The 13,898-nt window shown below is 36.0% G+C and overlaps 1 long non-coding RNA gene and 1 pseudogene across 1 annotated transcript; one reads left to right on the forward strand and one right to left on the reverse strand.

The window, feature by feature from the left end:
• Positions 1–60: 60 nt before the first annotated feature.
• On the forward strand, positions 61–13,043 carry LOC132708503 (uncharacterized; annotated as a pseudogene).
• On the reverse strand, positions 5,237–6,711 carry LOC132708508 (uncharacterized). The gene is made up of 3 exons (XR_009619979.1): positions 6,644–6,711; positions 5,584–5,805; positions 5,237–5,492 (listed from the first exon to the last, which is right to left on the reverse strand). It is a non-coding gene; the product is annotated as an uncharacterized LOC132708508 (long non-coding RNA).
• Positions 13,044–13,898: the final 855 nt, after the last annotated feature.

Here is a 13,898-nt window from a genome sequence, read left to right on the forward strand (position 1 = left end):
ATAGTTTCCAACACAGCAAGTGTTTACCACAGTTACGATAATATAAATATCATCCTTCAAGATAACACAAACAAATGATACAAATATTTTGACCTTATACACTATTTTTGTTATTGGTAGTTACGTCTAAACTATTCACACGTCTTCGCGATTACTGTTTCTTTTAATTTGTCGTTTCTTCAGTACCTAATACTTCAGTTAAAACGTACATATTATCCTCTAGCGATCGGCCATATAGATACTAAAGGTATTGAAGTCCTGCCTATGTTGATAGTATAGGAACTTTTGAAGCAATCATAAAAAAAGAAAGTTGAGAACGCCCTTTCAACATGCGCATGCGCGAGTTTAAAATTTCGTTTATAAGAAATGACGTTGTAGGAAATGGTCAAGTCGGGATATTCAAACAAGTCCGAAACTCAACAATATATTGACACTACAAAACGCAACACGAAAATAATGAATATTAAAAGTATAACAAGTAACCACGCGTCTCTAATTCTAACATAACCTAACCTTCTTAACTAGACCGTAGTCTGCATTCGTTGTTCGGACCATAGATGTAGGATATATTTTATTGGTTCGTTTAACGATTACCAACACGCCCTCTCAATAAAATTATTCCTTACAAGGTTATGATACATAACAAATAACTTATTTTAGCTTTTCTATTCTAAACCTAAACCCATACGTAACGTTTTAAATTTTACGTATGGTAATGGTTTTGTAAATAAATCTGGTAGTTGATTTTCACTCTTAACACATGTTACAGTTACAATACCATCATCGATGTTTTCTTTGATAAAGTAAAACTTAACATCAATATGTTTTACTCGTTTATTGTTTTCAGGAATTTGAGCTATACAAATTGCTGATCGATTGTCTTCATATATTGTTGTTGGGCTATCGACATGAAAATCAAAATCATACAGTATTTTTCTCAGCCAACATGCTACAGTTACTGCCAGACTCAACGCTATGTATTCTGACTCTGTTGATGATACTGTTTGCTGCTTCTTGCTGGCCCAGGCAATAGTACAATTAAATATCTGGTGGATTTGCGATCAATCGTATCTCCACCCCAATCGGAATCAACATATCCTATTAACAAATTCTTGTCATCTGGCTTAAACATTAGTTTTAAATCTAGTGTGCCCTGCACATAACGCAATACCCTTTTTAAAGCTTTGTATAAGTTTTCGTTTGCTTTGTCTTGAAATCGACTTAACAAATTAATGCTCTCACATAAATCAGGTCTAGACCCAATTGCGGCGTACATTAAACTTCCCACAATACGTCTGCATAATTTTTGCAATGCCAGGTCAACTTTTTCACATTTAAAAATTTTCAAATCTATATTACTGCCTAAAGGAGTGTTAATGGATTTACAGTCCCTCATTTAGTCTCTGTTTAACTTCTATACCTAAGTAATTTGAAATAACTCCTAAATCTTTCAAATGAAAATTTTCATTTAAAACTAGCTTTAACCTATCTAATTCACACTATCATCTGTACATAATATTAAAATATTATCTACATATAACAATACAAATGATTTGTTGTTTTTATTCAATTTAAAGTATAAACAATAATCATTCTGTGACTCTTCAAAACCTTAATTTCGCATGAGAGAGTCAAATTTTTTGTTCCAACATTTTGGAGAATTTTTTAGACCATACAGTGACTTATTTAGCCTACATACTGTTTTACTATTACTTTTATTTTTCCGTGAATACCTGTTCTTCTATACCATACCATATATATATACCATACAAAAAAGCACTTCTCACATCCATTTGGTGTATTGGTCTACCCATCTTGCTGCTCACTACCAGTAAGATGCGGAAAGTTGCTAACTTTGCTACAGGAGCATATATGTCATACAACTCAGGATCACTTCCTTGTTGAAAACCGCGCGCAACAAGTCTTGCTTTATATTCTCGGTTACCTTTTTTTTTAAACACTCACTTACTATCTATGACGTTTTCGTTCACGGGCCAAGGCACTTCAGTCCACGTATTGTTTTCACGAAGCATTGCCAATTCTTGTTCCATCGCATTCTTTCCGAAGGTTATAGGTTCTTCTGTTTCGGTGTGGAAGGTTACATCATAGTCTCTCATCCAATCTGGTCTTCTAACTTTTCTCTTTTCCTTCTTCTTCGTTCTCTTTGTCTATTTCACATTCTGATTCTTGTATTGGTTTATCTTCACTGTTTATGTCTGTGTCTAAATCTAACAAAACTACGTTAATTTCATTTTTCTTCTCTTTTCTGTCAGCCTCACTATCCGCTATAAACACTACATCTCTGTGGATTTCTACTTCCCCTCTTTGTGGACATAAAATACGATACCCTTTAGTTGTCTGTCCATATCCTACCAAAATTCCAAGTTTGCTCTTTGAAACCAATTTCTTTCTTTTGTTTTTAATTATGTGTACTGCTACTTTGGAACCAAATTCTTGAAACATATTGATGTCGGATTTTTTGCCAAACCAAAGCTCATAAGGTATTTTGTTCGCAATGGAACTACATCCAATTTGTATTTAACACAAAAACTGAAGTATTAATAGCTTCTGCCCACAGATTTTTGTCCAAATAACGTTCTAGCGGCTTCTACAAGGGTTCGCATTTCTCTCTCTGCTCGGCCGTTTTGCTGGGGAGTATATTCACACGACCTTTCATGAAGCATTCCTTTATTGTTTAACAATTTTTTCACTTCTAAATTTATGAATTCCAAACCGTTATCTGTTCGTAACTTCTTAACTTTGTTCTCTGTTTGCGTTTATACCATATTCAAATAATTCTTGATGTTCTCTGCTGCTTCTGACTTATTCTTTAAGAAATAAACATATCTATAATTCTATATTCTATATCTATAAATCATCCTTCAGCATCAAAAAATATCTTGCCTCTCCCAGTGATGTTACTTCAATAGGCCCTTCCAAATCAGCATGTATAAGCTCTCCTATTTTTTTAGCTCGTGACTCACTATGTGAGAATGACAGCCTGTGCTTCTTTCCTGCCAAACAATCTTGACAAAATGGGTTGGCAACATCCTTGTATTTTATTTCATTCCTTCTCAGTACCTTCTTTACTTGATCAAAATTGACGTGGGTTAGTTTACGATGCCAGTTTGCCATTGCATAGTGGAGGTTTAAACTTCATTCGATATAGTCGTCCTTTTCTCTGAGCAACTGCCCTCACGTGTCCGTTTTTTTCTCGAAACTCGCTCACTTGTTTATTAGACTGCATCATTAGCCCTTTATCTAGAACTGTACTCAATGAAAATAAATTTACCTCAAGGTCAGGTACAAACAAAACTTCACATAAATTTGTTTTTATCAAGTCATGACCGTTCTCGAACTTCCGCTTTTCCAATTCCTTTTACTTCTTGGAGTTCTCGCATTTCTATAAAACTTTCCTTATCAAAACACATATGTTCTGTGGCTCCACTATCTAGCCACCAGTCATATCCATCATTTGACTCTTCAATCAAAGCTGATATTTCTGTGCAATTTAGTAAATAGGATACTCCTACTAAAGCTTGTGTAACATTTGCATTTTTTCATCGCTTTCTGGATTACCACCTTCTTCCTTTTTCTTCTTATTTTTGTTAAACCAACAGTCCTTAATTACGTGTCCCTCTTTTCTGCAGCAGTGACATATTTTCTTGGTCTTCTCTTGACAATTCTTCTTTATATGACCGTTTTTATTGCACTGAAAACATATCATTATCACATTATTGTTGAAACTTGTTTGGCTTAAATGTTTTTGTGACTAAAGCTGTCCCTGAACCACTAGGTTTGTTTCTTTCTTCTTCTACTAACAATCTTGACATCAGTTCTGACAAACTTGGTTTGTCTTTTGGCATGGATTCCCAGGATGAAACAAAGTACTTTAAACTTTCAGGTAGAGACATAAGTATCTTTGTGATTGCCATTTTATCACTTATTTCAAATTTCCTTGAATTTCTTCAATTTTCGATATCAACCCAGCTATGCCACCTTCGCCATAGTCCAAGCCAAAAAACTTCTGCTGCTAAATAAATGTACACTTATCTGAGATCCAATTTTTGACACATTTCCGCTGCTGTAGTACATGCCAACACATGGGTAAGGGGCTTTTCTTCTAATCTACACACAATTACTTCTTGGGCCTTTGCATCTTTCATAATCCATTCTGTAACTTTCTTATCCGTTTCGTCGCCAGGCGGTTTTACAGCAATCTTGTTAACAACTTCAAACAGTCCCTTGGATTTTGAACACACCAATGTTTGAAATTTCTAAAGTGTCCAATTTTCTCCGTTCAACTTCACGACTTGCAATCCTTCTGCCATCACTATTTGTTGCGTTCGTTTTTGTGCCAAACTCCTTAACTTTCCCAAATAACTTGGCATTGCTTTTTCTTTCGACTACGTTTTAACGTATATTTTAACTTTCACGACTCCCGAATTCTTATATACACGGCATGTCTGTGCCGATAACTTGTTGTAGGAAATGGTCAATTCGGGATATTCAAACAAGTCCGAAACTCAACAATATATTGACACTACAAAACACAACACGAAAAAGATGAATACCAAAAGTACAAAAAGTAAACACGCGTCTCTAATTCTAAAGGCCCCCACAGACGTCGTTCTTTTTTAGCAATTTTACCCGCACGGGTAAAACAGCACGGTTAAACACGAACGACTTCCCCCCACACATACGCGTTGTTCTGTATGTTTCGTTTAGTTTGTTTGAAATTGCGGGCAAAAATCATTGGTGTTGGATTTTACGATGACGTTAGCAGTGGCGGCCGTAGTTGCTATTAAAATAAAATAATTATAAAAAATAACGTTCCAAATGGTTAAAGAATGGTTACTCAAGCGAAGACAATTTTCACATGTTAATCTTTGAATGAATTACGATTAGAACCGGGAGATTGGTTTAATTACCTGCGGATGGACGAAGAAACGTATTTGGAACTGCTCTCTGATAGAAAAACAAGATACCGTAATGAGACGAAGTATTTCACCACATGAACGTCTCACCGCCACACTAAGATTTCTTGCTACAGGCCCTTGGGCAAATTATACCAGAAAAGTGCAGTGCTATATATTCTGTTTTAAAACACCATTACTTAAAGGTAAGAAAATATTATTTATTCTTTAAAAGGGCGATAAAAGTATCCAACTACAAATTCATTTCTAAAAATACAACAAAAAAATAGAACTTTTTAAAGATATTTACATACATCCTGTATAACTAATTATTAATACTTAGGTAAAAAATTTTCCAAAAGGATCTTGCATCATTGGAGGATAGTAGTATCTGAGATGTAGCTTGGTAGTTTTCTCCGTAATCCAAATCAGTTTGATGGGAGCTTGAACTATCATGTCACTGATTATGGTAGTTTACGTTAATAGGGTTTGTAGCAAACTCTTGTGCTAACCTATTTCCCGACATTTTTTCTGTTAGCGACATTTTGGTATGTCTTGAAATGTGTCCCAGTGCAGCTTCAAATAGAATATCGGATATAAATTTTTCCGCCATTAAAGCAGCATCAGGAGGTAAATCTCGTAATTTATTGGAAACATTTTTTCCTACCTCGTTAAACCTGTCTTCGTGCTCATGCATATCGAGTTTTGCATTTACTTTTTCCAAAACTTCGTCAGCTCTCTCCTTAATGCGCCGCTTTTTTATGCTATTGGAAGACCTTACTAAGCTCGGTGCTGAAGTAGTATTGGAAGATACCGACTGCGATCGATCTGCAACATCAATTTCAAAAGGAGATGTCAGGGATTGCATGGGAGTGTAGTTAGGTCCATCCTAGAAGGGAAAAGCATTATGTTAAAATACCTTACTTTGAATCACTAAAATAGTATATTGATTAGGCTTTTTATTTCAGTTTCCCAGTACCGAAGAGGATTGGCAAACCATAGCCCAAACATACGAACAAAAGTGGAACTTTCTTCATTGCTTAGGAGCCGTAGATGGCAAGCACATACATATAATGCCACCTCATAACAGCCGTTCTTTTTATTGGAATTATAAAGGCAGACACAGTATCGTATTAATGGCGATCGCCAATGCGAATTATGAATTCATCATGTGCGATTGTTGCACAAACGGATGAGTATATGATGGTGGCGTTGTAGAAAACACTCTATTCTATGAAAAGCTTATAAGCGGAACTTTTAAATTACCAAATCCCTGTAAAACAAATAATGGTAATGAAACATTGCCCTACGTCTTCATTGGCGATGATGCTTTCTCACTAAGAAATAATTTTTTAAAACCATTCAGCCAAAAATAATTGAATAGAGAAAGAAGAGTATTCAATTATAGGCTATCCAGAGCACGCCGGGTAATAGAAAATGCATTTGGAATAATGGTGGACAGATTCAGAATCGTCCACACTGCAATTATTTTAGAAATAGAAAATATTGGTAAAATCGTTATGACTTGCTGCATTCTACATAACTTTCTGATTAGGATGCGCCATGAAAATTACGCACCCTCAACTTGTTTTTATTCAGAAGATCACAACACGGGACTCATTGAAAGTGGTTTAAATGCGGAACAGGCATTTGATAATTTACAACGTGGACACAACAGACATGCATCTGAAGAAGCAAAAAGAGTGCGTAATTTATTTATGACTTACTTTCATAATGAGGGATCAGTACCCTGGCAACAAAACTTTGCCTCAATCATCTTAAAATAAATTTGTAATCGCATATTTATCATGAAAAAATATATATATTAGTAAAAAGAACTGTAATTTTTAAATATCTTTAAAATCGCTTAAATAAATACTTCGATGAAAAAAGTGCCTAAACAGGTTCAAATATGCTTGAACAAGGTTCTTTAAATGGCGACATGGCTTGTTATTTATAAAATTAGGTGCCTTTTTGATCGGTAATTTTATTTTGGAATTTTCAACATTTAATAGAACCTTTTGTAATACTTATCTCATTGCTATTTGCTTCGTCACCAATATTAATAACTGTGCTCCTCGTTGTTTCTTGGCCTGTAACACAAGTGTGGTTTATAGATGTCTTCAGTACCGGAACCAGATTTCTTAGATTGAATGACTTTTCAATTCCTTACGGAAGCAGCCACGTAAAGGGTCAATTCTCTTTTTCACGGAATCTCTTGTTGCCGAGTTATCTACTTCTTGTGACTTTTTTATCATATCTTCGTAAGCTTTATTTTTTTATCTCTATCAGAATACTCCGTAGATTTAACCTTCCACAGGCACAGTTCTATGAACTCAATTATAAATTGCTTGTTGTAATTTCTTAAGTCAGTAATTGTAAAAACTACAGCAATATATTTTTATTCAACAATACAATTTTAAAATCACTACTCAAAACTAACATTAATTATTGCTGTGACACTGATAAAAACTGTCCTTAACTGTTTTCTCACCACACACTGACATACTTGAACGAACGCGTTTAAAACGGACGGTTAAAATCAAGCAGTGGCAGATATTTTTGAACGCCAGCAAAAAGGACAGTTTTTGGCTACACACTGATCAACTTATCCGCACCGTTTTAACCGTGCGGGCAAAATTGCTAAAAAAGAACATCTGTGGGGGCCTTAACATAACCTAACCTTCTTAACTAGACCCTAGTCTGCATTCGTTCCTCCGACCATATATTTTATTGGTTCGTTTAACGATTACCAACAAATGACCTTGCGGCATTGAACAACCAACAGCAAACGCCAAAATACTTGCAGAAGGGCGCCCATCCGTGTGCTGTAATTCTACATAATATTAACGCTGCGCTTGTCCCTAATTTTCTTAACAACACTTCCTAGAGCTTAATTCCTTTTGTGCCTGAAAATTTAATGGAATTTCCACATATTTTGAGAAAATACTGCCGTAAAAATGCAGCATCCAAACATTGATGACCTACTATCGGCTATGTTGGTTGTTGGAAGCCAGAACAGCTGCCATTGATTAAAACGAAATTTCAAATCTCACGCTCGCGTATATTGAACAGACTGTCGTATTGGAGGCTTTTTATAATAAGAGAACTGCGTCATGAGGTTCGGACATAAGCGCGCGAGATACCAGGCCGAGAGTCCCACATTCTAACCTCTCAATACCATAGAATATGAACACCACAGACAATCGAACAACCCTGATGCAACATCTTTCCTCTTTTAAATGAAATAACATTATATTAGTCTTTTAGCCATGCAGGCTTTTTCTGTTAGCACAATGGACCAAAACTAACGTTCTATGGGCGCACTTTGTTCTGTTTTAGTTTCCGACACCGCACTAGCTTCATTTTCGGGCTGCGATGAAACACAAACTTCCGCATCACTTTTAGATGTTTCTGGCGTTGGTACCTGGACCGGTTTTTTATTAAAGTTTTGAAACTGTACATATGGCGCCAAAAGAAGGTGCCATCGATTTCGCCTAAATTGGCCTTGATCTATTTGGATCAAATAAGATTTCGGTTCATCCAATTTTTTAATTATTTTCCCTTATTTTTTTAGGTCCGTAATCCAGACACCATCACCAGGAATGAGTTAAGATAATTCCTTAACTCTATGTCTCTTATCATAATTTTCCTTTACTTTTCTCTTTCTTTCCTCCCCCAATTCAATGGATGATCGGGTGTCAATTAATTTTTCATATTTGCTTGGTAACATCGGACATTAAAAGTTCTCCCGGTGTAAAACCATTTCCACGAGGAGTACATCTATATGAAAGCAAAGCTTCTAAAAAATAATTTTTATTTTTCTTATTGAGATTTTTTGCAATTTTCACAGTAGACTCGACTTTTCCATTGGATTGTGGGTACCGAGGGCTCGAAGTGATATGTTTAAAATTATATTTATTAGCAAACTCTTTAAATTCGTTCGAAAATTGAGGACCATCGTCACTTCGCACCTCTTCAGCAATCCCATAGCGAGCAAAAACCTCTTTCATATTGCCAATTATTATTCGTGAAGACATATTTTTTGCAAGAGTACTAATTTCAAAAAAGCAAGAATAATAATCTGTTATTATTAAATACCAAACTTCGTGACATTTATACAGATCAACACAATTTTTTTGTCAGGGTCTAGTCGCGACATTTGTATCTTTTTGAAAGGGTCTTTAATATTACTTCTCTCTTCAATGCAATTTGGACAATTTTTTACTAAAATTTCGATTTGTGTAGAAAGGCCTACCCACCAAACACTCATTTTGGCTCTCTCTCTGCATTTCGTTATGCCCTGATGTACTAGATGAATAAAATCCAAAACTTGTTTTTGCAGTGTGGGTGGAATGATTATACGCGTACCCTTGAGTAAGAAATTTTCATTCATGGAAATGTCAAATGTCAAATCGGGTTGATGTTTTTCAGGCCAACTCGTAGAGGAGTACTCGATCAATTTTTTACAATCTGGATCTTGCCTTTGTTCCTCCGCGATAAGTTTTAAAAATTTGTCTTTAATTGGTAAATTTTTTATTATCATAGAAACATGTGTCTCGACTTCACTTCGCAACTCATCTGGTTCGGTATACTGCAGAGGATTGCGACTTAACGCATCAGGCAACAGTATAAGTATATCGCATTAATCGAATCCTGAAACGCTGTAATAGGGGGGTTTAGATCGTGTAAATTTTTTGTGGACAAAATTTGAATTAACGGTTTGTGGTCTGTTTCTAAATATATTTTTGAAGTCCCAAAATATACTCCCTAAATTTCTCACATGCCCAAGTTAATCCCAAGCATTCTTTTTCAATTTGCGCATAGCGTTCCTCACTCTGCGTAAGACTTCTGGATGCATATGCCACAAATTTTTTGTTTCCCGAGTCGTCCGCCTGAAAAAGTGCTGCACCTAAGCCATATGAACTTGAATCTGAACTGACTATTATCTTTTTATTTGGATCATAAAAAGCTAAACAAGGTGCCTGTTTTCATTAGAGATATTATTTTATGAAAAGCCTCTTTTTGAATTAAAAGAGCTAAAATTTCCGATTTATTTGCAATGAATCTACCTGCCAAATTGACCATCCCCAGCCATTGTTGTAATTCACGTTTGCAAGTTGGTTCAGGAAATTTTGAAATAGCTTCCACTCTAGAATGTTCAATTTCTATTCCTTTTTCAGAAATCCAGTGACCCAAAAAATTGATTCTTGAAACCCCAAAGAAACATTTACTTTTATTCAACGCAACTCCCTCGCTAGCAAGCTTTGTCAAGATCTGTCTCAATATCTTATCGTGTTCTGCCATTGTACTCGCATAAATCCAAATATCGTCGATATGCTGAAGAACTCCTTTTATTCCCGATAAAATTTTGTTAAATTTCAAGCTAAAATATTCAGGAGCGCAACTAATTCCGAAAGGTAAACGAGTATATTTGAATTTACCAAAAGGTGTAATGAAAGTTGTTAAAACTTGGCACTCTCTTTTAATTTTGATTTGATAAATCCCATTATTTGCATCTAATTTAGAAAAATAGCGTGATCCTGCCAATTTAGCTAAAGTAGGTAGACTTTATCGATTGGAAAATGCGATCTCAAAACGCTTTCCTTTAGTCTTCTATAATCGCAACACAACAATGGGCGAAACCCATGCAGTTGGTTCGTCAAATCGTAAAATTATGCCCAAAGACTGAAGTCGTTTAGGTTCGGATTCTAATTTGGGTAAAAGTGGCCAAGGTACTACCCTAGGAGCTGCCTGAACAAACGGTTTTGCTCCCTCCTTAATTTGAATTTCAATTTCTCCCTTGAATTGAATAAGATTTACTGGCATGCAAGTCACATCGGCTCCCGAGTCTACCAAAAACTTAATTTTATTTGAAAACCCTTCAATTTCTAGCCTACAAAACCATTGTGACATTGAGTCTGAATTTTGGTTAGATCCTACCATTAATCCTATAAATCCATCTTTGTTGTTGTTTTCTTATTCGGAATTTGATTCCTCAGATTCTTTCTCCACTGCTCTCACGTTTTTGTTTTTGCAAACCTTTGCCTAATGTCCAATCTTCTTACAATGTGAACAGGTTGCCTTCCGAGCTGGATATTTTTCCCGTGAGTGAAATTCCTTGCCACAGAAATAGCATCCTGTCACTTTTTTGTTCTGTGCCCGTCCGGCTGTCTTTCCGCTGCCGCCTTTGCTGGTTCGATATTTTTTCTTGTCCAAAGCGCAGACCTCTTTCCCCATGCCTTCACCTTTCCTTAGAATGTTACTTTGTCGTGAAAGCATTTCCGCCTGCATGGCCTCCAAAATTGCGTCTTCTAATTTTAAATCTGATTTTAGCTGCAATCTGTCGCTGAGATTCTGATCTAGAATACCATCAACAATTCGATCTCTTATAAAATCGTTTTTCATGGTTCGTAGAGCCACAAGTACAAACAAATTCACAGTGTTCCGATAAAACATGCAAATCTGTAATGAAAGATTCCACTGGTTCCCTGGGCTGCTGCCTTCTCCTGTTGAAACGAGCCCTTTCAAAAACTACATTTTTCTTGGGAAAAAAGTAATGATCGAACCCAACCAGTGTTTCCTGAAATATATTTGCTGGATTTTGGAACTGCAAAAAATAATATTTTCGCTTTCTGGCCCCATGATATAAATCAATATGTCGATTTTATCTTTGTCTGGCTTGGTATTAAGCCCAGTTACCGCTAGATACCTTTCAAACCTTCTTTTCCATGTTGTCCAATCTCCCGGTTCTCGGAAATTGAATTTTTCTGGAGCTTGCCCGTGCACACCTTGGTTTGACATTGTCGAAGTATCTGCACCGCGGTTGGCGCCACCCCTTTGTACAATGCTACCTCCTTGGCTACCGGTACCAGCTTGTCCACCTCCAGTGCCCGTTTGATCACCAGCACCTGGTATTTGACCGCCTGTTGTGTGTGTGCCTGGTCGAAAAACGTCTGCGTTTTCCTGGTCCACCATCTGCTTACATCCCCTTCACAACTGTACAGACTTTTTTCACATTTACAGCTGCCACTATGTCGTATTGGAGGCTTTTTATAATAAAAGAGAACTCCACTACAAGTCCTTTATTTAATCTGCGTCATGAGGTTCGGACATAAGCGCGCGAGATACCAGGCCGAGAGTCGCACATTCTAACCTCTCAAGACCATAGAATATGAACATCACAGACCACCGAACCACCCTGATGCAACACAGACCTCAAAATTTTGTCATATAATTGCGTCACGGGTTCCTGTACTATCAGCAAAGGCAGATCCTCTATATGTTTAGTATCTAAATACCACGTCGTTATGCCTGTAATTTTCCAAAATACGTCCAGACCGCATTAAATCTTAAGGCAAGAAAGTGTAAAGTGTGTGGATATCCCTGTTTATAAAGAAAATGCCGTAAAGTAGAGGTTAGTGGGTGGAATGTAGAAGGATGCGCCGAAAATTATCCCCTTCTGTACGAAAATATTAATGCTGTATGCGGCGCATCAATTTTTACCATAGTAGTATGCCAATATATTATCTAAGAGCTATATGGTGACTGTTTTCGGTGTATCGCCTTATTGTGCAGATCGTGTGCTTTGACTTAAAATTGACATAATTACATAGCTCACGGAACATTTATGACTTTTGGTCAGTTTAAATCTGTCTAACATATAAACTATCTTTTATTTCTTATCTAAAAATATCAAATTTAATTAATTCTTGGGTAATAACAGCAGGGCATTAATACGCATAATGAGACCTTATTTTTTGGTGTTTCAATTTAGCTATTAGCAATATTCTTGACAAAAACTATTTAGAAATGTTTTGCAGTGTTATTAGACAAAAAAAATCATATTTAGATGGTTTTTTATATGTTAATTTACTAAATGCGAGGTTACATGATTTGCCAACCCGACACTGGCAAACCTTATTGCCTGGCTTATGGCTGTCATTATTTCATCCCATCCGCATTTTGTACCAAATCTTTGGAGCAATCTTTTTGGAATACCAGGCTCCAACCATTATAATGAGTATTATTGCCATTCGCCTCATGACCATGAGATTCATTTATTAAATTATATGATGTAATTTCAATAACACCTTATATATATTATATATTGTTTATTAATAGCTATATGTCTCAAGTCTTTATTTGGACCTTCCGAAAAAAAAGTGAAGTAAACGAAGAACATTTGCTGTTATAAAATCGGATTTATATGGTAGAAGAAGCTGTAGATTGCATCTAGTAGAAAAACACAGAACGCTAAGTTGTATTTGAACTCTGTATATCCCTATCACTATCGCTTTACAAAGCGCTTCGGGCTATTTTTGGATTTACTCGTTCCAATATTGCTCGTAAAAGCTAATTTAATGGCACACTTTAGCGGTGTGTTATTGTCCTATAAAAGTATCGTGAAAGTACTCATCAACTGCAAATGTAGTGGCCAACAGATACGGCTCGTAAACCAAACGAGGTGATCACATAAAGTTGAATCAAACTATTATGTGAAGATTATTTTATATCATTTTTATAGTTGATATATCCAGTCATCGCAGGTTCACGGTTTTTCTGGATATAAGGTTGAGATTTTCTGATTTTTATTGTCGCTTTTATTTACTTTTAAAGTATATACGCGGAGCGTCAACAAAGCGTATGACTAACAGAGCTCATAAACGGCAAGAAATAGTTTGCAAGGTTGATGTACAGACTGTCCGGAAAATGTGAAGATAGAATAAGAAAAAAATAATTTGACAAGTTCCTACAATTTTTTCCTACAGGACCCCAAGCTGGATATTCAGTTATGAAACAACGGTTTTTGCGGTCTTTGTTATGTTGCACTTCGTTCGTGCCAAAAGAAAACTCGAGACTCAAAACTGTTTCATTTACTATGTGTTGCAATTTCTATAGGTTTGTGGCATCAAATTACAATCAATCAATGAAGTTACAGTTACAGTTTTCAAACCGTTCTTGTGCGCATGTCAAGTTTGA

This window comes from Cylas formicarius, unplaced genomic scaffold (genome assembly GCF_029955315.1).
Source record: "Cylas formicarius isolate icCylForm1 unplaced genomic scaffold, icCylForm1.1 PGA_scaffold_10__41_contigs__length_53128322, whole genome shotgun sequence".
Classification (NCBI taxonomy): Eukaryota; Metazoa; Arthropoda; class Insecta; order Coleoptera; family Brentidae; genus Cylas; species Cylas formicarius.